We start from the raw sequence: 10,799 nt of genomic DNA, 5'->3' as shown, positions 1-10,799 counted from the left end.
AGTTTTCTTAGGTTTGGTGGTTAGTAATTTTTACGTTTGAGGGTTAGTTTTCTTACGTTTGTTGGTAAGTTTTCTTACGTTATGTGGTTAGTAATTCTTACGTTTGGGGGTTAGTTTTATTACCTTTGGTGGTAAGTTTTGTTACGTTTGGCGGTTAGTAATTCTTACGTTTGGGGGTTAGTTTCCTTACGTTTGGTTGTTAGTAATTCTTACGTTTAAGGTTCGTTTTCTTACGTTTGGAGGTTAGTAATTCTTAGGTTTGTGGGTTTATTTTTCTTTCTTTTTGGGGTTACTAATTCTTACGTTTGGGGGTAAGTATTTCTTACGTTGGAGGTTAGTTTTCTTACGTTTGGGGGTTACTAATTCTTACGTTCGGTGGTTAGTAATTCTTACGTTTGGGGGTTAGTTTTCTTACGTTTGGGAGTTAGTAATTCTTACGTTTGGGGGTTAGTTTTGTTACGTTTGGGAGTTAGTAATTCTTACGTTTGGGGCTTCTTATTTGTTACGTTAGGGGGTTAGTTTTCTCACGTTTGGGGGTTACTAATTCTTTCGTTTGGTGGTTAGTAATTCTTTCGTTTGGGGGTTACTAGTTCTTACGTTAGGGGGTTAGTAATTCTTACGTTCGGTGGTTAGTAATTCTTACGTTTGGTGGCTAGTAATTCTTACTGGGGTTAGTTTTCTTACGTTTGGGGGATATTATTTAGTACGTTTAGGGGTTAGTTTTTTTTCGTTTCGGGGTTCTTATTTGTCACATTTGAGGGTTAGTTTCCTTACGTTTGGTGGTTAGTAATTCTTACGTTTAAAGGTTAGTTTTCTTACTTTTGGGGGTTCGTTTTCTTACGTTAGTGGGTTATTAATTCTTACGTTTTGGGGTTAGTTTGCTTACGTTTAGGGGTTAGTAATTCTTACGTTTAAGGGTTCTTATTTGTTACTTTAGGGGGTTAGTTTTCTTACGTTTGGGGGTTACTAATTCTTTCGTTTGGTGGTTAGTAATTCTTACGTTTGGGGGTTACTAGTTCTTACGTTTGGGGCTTAGTGATTCTTACATTTGGTGGCTAGTAATTCTCACGTTTGGGGGTTACTTTTCTTACGTTTGGGGGATTTTATTTATTACGCTTAGGGGTTAGTTTTCTTTCGTTTCGGGGTTCTTATTTGTTACATTTGAGGGTTAGTTTTCTTACGTTTTAGGGTTAGAAATTCTTACGTTTGGGGGTTAGTTTTCTTACGTTTGGTGGTCAGCTTTCTTACGTTTGGTGGTTAGTAATTCTTACGTTTAAGGGTTAATCTTCTTACGTTTGGTGGTTAGTAATTCTTACGTTTGGGGTTATTATTTGTTACGTTTTTGGGTTAGTTTTCTTACGTTTTGTGGTTAGTAATTCTTACTTTTGGTGGTTAGTAATTCTTTTGTTTTTGGGTTATTTTTTTGTTACGTTTGGGGGTTAGTTTTCTTACGTTCGAGGGTTAGTAATTCTTACGTTTAAGGGTTAGTTTTCTTATGTTTTGTGGTAAGTAACTCCTACGTTTAGGGGTTAGTTTTTTACGTTTGGGGGTTTGTGATTCTTACGTTTAAAGGTTAGTTTTCTTACGTTTGGGAGTTAGTAATTCTTACGTTTGGGGGTAAGTTTTCTTACGTTTAACGGTTAGTAACTTTTACGTTTGGGGGTTAGTTTTCTTACGTTTTTGGGGTTAGTAATTCTTACATTTGAAGGTTAGTTTTCTTACGTTTGGGGGTTAGTAATTCTTACGTTTGGGGGTTAGTTTTCTCACGTTTGGTGGTCAGTAATTCTTACGTTTTGGGGTTATTATTTGTTACGTTTCGGGGATAGTTTTCTTACGTTTTGGAGTTAGTAATTCTTACGTTTGGGGGTTATTATTTGTTACGTTAGAGTGTTAGTTTTCTTACGTATTGGGGTTACATGAGAGGACGGATATGACTTTTACTGTAAGTATCATGTCACGCTGGTTTATTTTTTAGATGTGTTAGGTAAGTGTGAAAATGTGTCAAAGTTTATGAGATCAACTTATCATCGCTCCTAACACAGTCCTGGTAAATGTTTTAAAATGACGCTGTAGCCTGTCAAACTTTTGAGATCGAGTTATAACATGATTCTTTGATCTGAATAAAAGACTCCATTCCGTTTACCTGTTGTTTTTATAGGTTTTAAACAGGATGCCGGGCACCGAGAAAGGGCTTCTCGTCCCTTTCTCGTGTTATCAGTGATGAGCTGCAAGCTTTCCGAAAAAGCTCCGTAGTTCAAATTTTCCCTTAAGGTTTTAAAATGGTGAAAAGAGCTACCTTTCGACTAGCCGACGAAGCCATGTTCGACGGCAAAGCTGTGTCAGATTTTGAAGTTATGGGACCTTTATCGTTTGGTCTTCTCGCTGTTTTGTTTCGGCAACAAACTCAGAAGATTTCGTTTTAAAAGGATCTTCGTTTTAGTCCTTTAAAAGAATTTGTAAATGGCCTTGAATTTAGTGCTTTGTCTGTTGAACATGAAACGATTACACGTTGTACAAGTTTCCACCAACGACGGCCATCAAGTAAAGATCAACGCCGGCCGTAGCTTGAAAGCTAACTATGCCAGCTCCACCACCACCGCTGGTAAGAGGAGAAGTTGCAGAAAACCCGCTGCCGATGACCCCAAAGCAAATTTGTGTAAACGTAAAGTAAAATTCCTCCCCAAACATGAGCGAGATTTGTGACCCGGGGGGGAGGGGGTACTCCTCGGAATTTTCGGTGGGGGTGTGCCGTGGGGTTCTCCAAATTCTAACCCTATTTCAGACCAAAACATGCTATTTCCGACACCCTTTTTCAGACCAGGGGCCCGTTTCTCGAAATTCCTGTAACTTACCGGGCCCGGTAAGTGTCTTTGGTGATAATGTTTCTTCATAAAGTCAATTTTTGTTAGCTTTGAATACCAAATTTTAAAATCTTATAATTCTATAAAATCACTGCCCGAGTACCATGTCTCTAATCACTGTGTAATCGGCAAAAAATCGTTTACAAATATACTTATCGGGCCCAGTAAGTTACCGGGACTTTCGAGTAACGGGTCCCTGGACTCTAAAATCCATACCCGTTTTCAGACCTTTGTTGTAGCATATTTACGCTTTGTCTCAATGCCAAAGTCAAGAATTGGTAAAATTCACCCGAAATTCAGCTCGAATGATATATTTGGTATACTTCTCTTTCTACTGTTCATTTGAAGTTGAAAAGACAAATACGTTTATACGCCGTCGCGGTTCCCTTGAAAACCATACCAGATTTAAGACCCTAGTGGTCAAAATCTATACCCGTTTTCACACCAAAACGACTAAAAAAACCGGTCAGTGTAAAATGCAGACTGCAGACTGGGGGTAAAATGCAGACTAGGGGTAAAATGCAGACTGAACACTGCAGACCAGGGGTAAAATGCAGACTAAATTAAATTAAATTTTGTTCGGTTGGGCAGGTTGTATCCCAGGAAGTATTCATTCATTTTAAACCGTGAGAACTGTTTTCATTTTCTACGATTTTTTCGCAAGCGCTAAATTCCTTTCTCGTTATCTGCGCAACAGAAATCTTTTCATATTTCTACAGTTACTCAGCTTTCTATAGAGACAAAAATGAGCTCGATAGGACATATATTCACCGAGATACGAATTTTTGAGTTTTCTGTACTCGGTTTGTTTACAACGTAATTTAATACACGGCGGACGGTAGTAAAATGCATCCAAATATCCGCGCACTTAAAAATTTAACGATATATTTCGAAAGCACATCGTCAAATGCATTTTTTTTTCCAAAACTAAAACATTTAAATATCTTGTTGAGCGGTTTTTCTCTTTATTTCGAAGCGAATTCATGGAGAAATAATATTTGAAAGTATTGGAAGAAGTAGGGCGCCGTCCCCAAAAGTCACGCAATGAAATCCTAAGTTTTTTTCGCAAGCCTCAAATTCCTTTTTCGCTAACAACGCTACATGTATCTTATTTGGAATTCTACACTTACTTATTAACTTTCTATACAGACCAAAATCACTTCGAGTGTTGTAACTTTAAAAAGATAGTCTTTATAATTTAGTCTGCATTTTACCCCTAGTCTGCATTTTACCCCCAGTCTGCAGTCTGCAGTCTTCTTTTTACACTGACCGCTAAAATTTGTCCACCGTTCTGTCATTTTTGTGGGCGTTTGGTTACCAAGACGCTACAGGTGTCATAAACGATGTGATCGAGGATGTGGCATCGGCTCAAGAGAGTCATGAAGGATCTCGCTGAAGAGGAAACGCTAAGCCAGATTGGGTACTTTTGTTTTTTGAAACGCACGCAATAATTTCTGGCCATACATGGCAAGCGGTGACCAACAACAATTGGAAAAACGGAGGTAAGTTTTCCATCTATTTGTACAAAACTATAATTCGTTGCGTTGTTGCGTTTCGTGTTCAGACTAGTAGCCTGGCTTCATTGATGCTTTAATTTTGGCGCGGTTACCAAGGAGATGGCTCGATGCTACCAAAATGTTTGATTTTGGACGATCACGAAGCAATGTTTTTTTAAGATACTCATAATTCTACTTCCCTATTTTTTTGTAGTTATGATGGACAATTGCTCTCTTACCTGGTTTTATCGTTGATCGAATTTAATGGAATCTATTTGACATTTCAACACATTTCGTGAGCGAGCATCACATTGACAGAGGTGAGTCAAAAACTGCTTGCAGCAAACTTTCAGACTACCACACACATACAATAGTGATCCTCCAACTAAGTATAATCCAAAATAGTTTCACTAACAATATTTTCAAAACTACAGTAGCCTTTATTTCAGAAGGAAATGCTGACCCCAAAATTTTACCACATGTCAGTCACTTCACTGCGATTTGTAAGGGGTTACTATCGTCGACAAATTTGGGCAAATATTTCTTTCCTTTTGATGGCACAACAAAGTTCTAGCTTTTTTAAACTGGTTGAGGTCTCTCTCAATGGTCTTTGTTAAATTTTTCATCGGACAGTTTTCGTTTCTTGTGAAAATTTTTTGTCCGCTACTCACAAAAATAGTTTGCAAAACTTTGTTGACCAGTCAGAAGCGCTGATCACACCACTTGATGAGTTCATTTGTGTGTCTATACTCTAATCACAAACTCCGCTATACCAAACAAAACGCAAGTTTTATACAGTTCATTGTATAAATCTGTATGTTGTCCCCTTACAGGTAACCTTGTTTTATTTTCTTTGAGGAGTGTTTCTGTTTTTTATTATTATTTTAAGGCAGCAAACTGAACAAGTGCTACATGTAGTTAGTTGCACTTAGGCTGCAGTTAATATAACTTCAGCAGGCTTTGGAAAAACAAATTGAGCAGCCTTTTACAGTGAACTTTTCATGAAATTATCCCAACAAAATAAAGGGAAACAATTGTACTTGTCTTTTTGAAACCAAATTTACAAGGCTTTCCTTTGTTAGTTGTTTTAATAAAATAAAATAATGGTGGAAATCATGAGGGGTTGGTTTCTAAAGAAACTGTTGTACTACGTATGCGTCTATGGGTTGTAGAAACAAATAATGTTTGGTTTTATCAACAGAGTTGATAACTGAGGTAATTTGGCCACCATAAAGAGCATGTCAGAGTAAGGGCTCTGGCAACTCTGTTGAGAAACCAAACATTTCTTACTTAATTTGTTTTTTGTTGTTGTTTATTATTTTGGTAATGATCGAGGAATAAGAATCATAATAGATTATTTTTCATGAAGGGAAAATCTTAAGATTCTACTGAAAGACATTAATCATCAAAAAAAGTTACTTAAGGTGTACGGGATTGTCATTGATGGCAAACATTATCAGGTACAGTTTGTGTCACCCGCCAGTTGAGATGGAAAAATAAGTTATGCACAAGCTGGTAGCATGATTAGTATTTCAAGGTTACATTGGAACTGTCTCAGGTGCGTCACCCACCAGTTCCGATTGAAAAATAAGTTATGCACAAGCTGGTATCATCATTAGTATTTCAAGGTTACATCGCACCTGTCTCAGGTGTGACACCCACCAGTTCCGATTGAAAAATAAGTTATGCATAAGCTGGTATCATGATTAGTATTTCAAGGTTACATCGCAACTGTCTCAGGTGTGTCACCCACCAGTTCCAATTGAAAAATAAGTTATGTGCAAGCTGGTAGCATGATTAGTATTTCAAGGTTACATCGAACCTGTCTCAGGTGTGACACCCACCAGTTCCGATTGAAAATTTTGAAAAATAAGTTATGTGCAAGCTGGTAGCTTGATTAGTATTTCAAGGTTACATTGAACTGTATGAGTGTGTGGCATGCCACCTGTCAAGGGGTAATTTCCAAATTGATAGTAGGAATATAGTACTGGATGTAGGATATTGCCACACAATTAAGCTTATATTGATACATAAAGCTTACTACTTTGAAAACATTAAGAAGGGAAAAAGTTTTAAGTCTCTTCAGTTTGAAATGAAAAAGGCTAAGGCTAATTACAAGTTACTTTCTTTCGTACTGTTGTTGTCTCTGCCAGTGGACTGTAAGATTCCATTTATTAATTTTCTTTGACAATAGCAAACAGAAACTGGCAAAAGATGTGTCATCTTGGCAGTCCTGCTAATAAAAGATGTGCCATCTTAAGAGCAGGAATGTTTGCTATTGTCACAACGGCAACAAATTGAACTGATGTACCCAGTTTCTATTCTTGATTGTTTCTTTGTGTTCGTTTTTCTTTATGCTGCAAGAAGGCTTTGGCTTAACTAATTATACCAGTTTTTGCCTACATTTACATATGGTTAGATCTGCCCTTATGAACACCGACGAATAATACAGACCGCAGTCCAAGATTACTATAAACTCTGGAGATGTTGATAATATGGACATTTTGGTCTATCCCATGACAGTATATTAAGGGTTAAAAGTTTCGACAAAAGCATACATATAGATTAAATTCTTTGTCGTATTCCAGAGAAAGATATTTCATCTCCTCTATTCAATGGCATGAGGTACTTAATATGCCCGGCATTATTTTGGAAGTCATCACAACAAACGGCTGTAGAGGGTTTCAATGTTTTAACACTCTTTTCTTTGTTTTAACTTTTTTGAAATCCAGGGTCCAGTTGTTCAAAGCCCGATTAAGCTAATCCTGGGTTAACGAAACTTTGATTTGGGTATATTTACTAATCCGTAAGGATTTGTCCCAAAGATTTTTGTCCTCAGTTTTGCCTTAGACTTTTCTTTACCATTAAATTAAAATGAGCCTTTAATGAGCGAGTTGCAAACCTTGGTTAACTTTTAATCGGGGATTAGCGTTGATCGGCTTTCGAACAACCCGGCCCAGTAGTCCTATTGCTATTGCCTGACTCTCAAGCTAATTATTCCCTAAAATTTAGAAAGGTCGGCAAAATATTAAACAAGTTGGTCTTGATATCAAATGCCTGTTTTTTTAAGAGCTTTTTTTTTTTCTTGGCTTTGATATCCGAACATTTTCTTGAGCTTTGTTTATATTTAAAGCACTGGAATAAAAAAGGTGTACATAACTGAGTGAGTTATAATACTAAAGACTCAGTAAACAACACACCAAAATAGATGGGTTCCTAGGAAAACCCACCAGGTTTAACTTCATTTATTTACTTTGGCACAGTTACCTGCACCAGCTGACCAGCAGACCAGCTTTCAACTGAGTGTCACACATGAACTATTGAATACAGATGAGAATCAAATCAAATAATCAGAAATTGAAGCAAATACATGTTGCTTGCACCAAGAATGGGAAGACATATGAGTAAGTCACAATTAGTTAATACTTCCAATATAATTGGTCAAGAAAGTGGCACGAGACTTTATCATCAGTCATGAAGTGTAGGCATGCCACCTGTCAAGGGGTAATTTCCAAATTGATAGTAGGAATATGGTACTGGATTTAGGATATTGCCACACAATTAAGCTTATATTGATACATAAAGCTTACTACTTTGAAAACATTAAGGAGGGAAAAAGTTTTAAGTCTCTTCAGTTTGAAATGCAAAAGGCTGGAAAAGTTAAAAGTTGACTCCTAGTTTCAAGACAGTGTCTTTATACAAAGGTTTAAAAGCCATAGCCTTCTCGGTTTATTCACAAGTTACTTTTTTTCTGTGGTTGTTAACTTGATCAGATTCCATTCATTTATTTCTTGTGACAATAGCAAACAGAATCTGGCAAAAGATGTCTCATCTTGGCAGTCCTGCTAATAAAAGATGTGCCATCTTAAGAGCAGAAATGTTTGCTGTTGTCACAATTGCAACGAAATGTTTATTATAACTAATTTACCTAGTTCTGGGTTTCTATTGTTTTTTTTTTTCCAACCAATAGTTCTATGTGAAGGCTTTGGCTTTTGGTTGTATAAGTGGTTCCAAATAAATCTTGTTAACTTTGGAAAAGAGGAAGATTCTCTGCTTAAAATACAAAAGCTAAAAATTGATTCCTTAGGATTAAAGAGTGTCCTGAAACAAATCTTTTTAAGCCATAGACTTCTTGTTTTATTGACAAGTTACTTTCTTTCTTCATCTCCTCTATTGGCATGAGGTACTTAATATGCCCGGCATTATTTTGGAAGTCATCACAACAAACGGCTGTAGAGGGTTTCAATGTTTTAACACTCTTTTCTTTGTTTTAACTTTTTTGAAATCCAGGGTCCAGTTGTTCAAAGCCCGATTAAGCTAATCCTGGGTTAACGAAACTTTGATTTGGGTATATTTCCTCTAACAATATTAACTATCAACTACATATTAAGGAGGCCAGTGATGCCATTAGTCCTGTTGTTGTTGGCCTCCTTGTGGGGTTAACATCCAAGCATTTTTGAGCGTCGGCGAGTAACATTGGAATTTCTTGCTTTGTTGCTACTTCACACAGGATTTTGCAGAGGGAATAAACATCACTGGCTTTGCTACAATGGGAGCCTTTCAAAACTTCAGGAGCGATGTGAGCAAAGTGAAAAGTGTACGTCTTTGCTGGAGGAAATGCACCTACACAGGCTTTTCCAAAGTCGATAATATGGCCATGTTTATCACTAACAAGAACATTGTTTCATTTTAAATCACAATGAAGAAAGCCTTTGGAGTGGATATGCGCAAGAGCATCTGTGATATCATGAGAAATGATCAGCCAGTCTTTTTTTGTTAGTGAACTTTTAAGTTTTTGTAATATTCCATTGGCTTCCTCACAATACAATAGTTTCCTAACTGTTACCGATGTATTGTTTTCCCCTTTGAACTCCATGACTAGTGATATAGGCTCCCTTTCAACCTGGATGCCTATTATTGCAGGAACTTTTTTGTGCGTGAAAGCCTACATTATTTGTGCCTCCTTTACCATCTCCTTAGTGTTTTGCATCAGACATTGTTTTTCTACCACCTGTATCTTTAATCTTGTGAATGTTTTTAAAACGCACCTGCCATATGATCCCTGTCCTAGTATTAATTCCTTTTCATTGATTGGGTGAAGCTCAGATGGATCAATTAAATTGACAGTGGGGAATTTAGATGGTCCTGATTTTGTATTCTGGTGTCTAATCTGGAATAAAGAAATAATTATTTTGTCATAAATAAAGAATCAAGATCACCTTGAAAGTGAAGCAAATCAGCTTGGTAAAGATGCACTTGCTAGATTTTGTCATAACAGTTATTGGTGAACTCTATATTCTTCAAATAATAAAGGAGCCAAATCAGTGCCCTCTTCAAGTCTCTCCTTGACTCTCCTGTATCCCAACCGACTCTATGTAGTCTATGCGGCTTCATTTCCCTGGCATTTTTCTGGTATTTATTGATGCCCATGGGTGATAATAAAAATATTTTTATGGTGTAAAATTGAATGTCTTATGAAAGATGCCAGTAGTCTGAAGTGTTAGACCCTTTGTTGCCCTGCCCCCTGAGGGCACTACTGAGGGAGATGCCCAATTGAAGAGGGTAGGGCAAGAAAGAATCCAACAATTCACATTAATAGCTTAATGAAAGGGGACATGCTCAAAGTCCAAAGACTTTTCAATTGAAAGCCATTACCTAGCTGTCTGGCATATTAAAAGAAATGAAGCCATGAAAATATTAGCAAATTGCCCGTTTCTGTGTTTATAATCTCTGTAGGGTCCTTCATAATGGTTTCTGAGCTGTTCTTTTGTGAAAATATTTTAAGAATTTGGCAATTTTGATAAAACAAAGAGCGGGTGTTGTGCATTGTGCCTTGATATTCAATAGATTTCGCCATTTCGTCATAAGAAGTGGAATTTTTTGGGCCGCATCCCCCGCCCCACTCCGTATTCTACCCCCCCCCCCCCCGGCCCCAATAAATGTTTTGACTCCTGCCCCCAGGGAACTTTGTAGACTACACGATAGACTAATCATGTTTACGCATGTCGTTCTCTTACAAACTGCTCTTCTACGATGCCTATTTTCTTCTATATTTGCGCCAAGAGAGCCTTACCTTGTTTTGGTCCAGGGTCCTTTTATTTTGTTCGGCTAATGCTTTCCATTTGCCATAGTAAATTCGCGCCAATTCTTTGGCACGAGAATACGCATCTCTTTCCTTTTGTATTCGAATTTCTCTTTTCTCTCTTTCCATAGTGGTCCTTGACAACCATTTTCTTTTGCTTCTTTCGTTTCGCATCCTGCGTTTTTCCTCGATTGAATTTTCTCGAGACTTACGTGGCATGATCCGGTTCTTTCGGAAGCGCGCGGTTTCTCTCGATCTCGCGATTGCCACCACTGTGGCAGTGTGTGTGCCCGCGTTTCCATACATCGTTATACTAAATTCGAATGGCAGCGGCTTATCGCAAAACAATAAAACGAGAAA

General features: G+C 37.5%; 1 long non-coding RNA gene across 2 annotated transcripts; it reads left to right on the top strand.

The window, feature by feature from the left end:
• The first annotated feature begins 4,469 nt into the window (after nucleotides 1-4,469).
• Nucleotides 4,470-8,977, top strand: LOC146467884 (uncharacterized). 2 transcript variants are annotated; one of them, XR_014867654.1, is made up of 3 exons: nucleotides 4,470-4,677; nucleotides 7,621-7,761; nucleotides 8,868-8,977. It is a non-coding gene; the product is annotated as an uncharacterized LOC146467884 (long non-coding RNA). The 2 variants fall into 2 exon arrangements; XR_014867655.1 differs by lacking the exon at nucleotides 8,868-8,977 and adding an exon at nucleotides 8,648-8,672.
• The last annotated feature ends 1,822 nt before the right edge of the window (nucleotides 8,978-10,799 follow it).

The sequence above is a fragment of the Pavona decussata genome, unplaced genomic scaffold (assembly GCF_977016875.1).
Source record: "Pavona decussata unplaced genomic scaffold, jaPavDecu1.1 SCAFFOLD_134, whole genome shotgun sequence".
NCBI classification, from domain to species: domain Eukaryota; kingdom Metazoa; phylum Cnidaria; class Anthozoa; order Scleractinia; family Agariciidae; genus Pavona; species Pavona decussata.
Note: the sequence above shows the minus strand (reverse complement) of the source record. Positions and strands in the feature narration are given on the sequence as shown.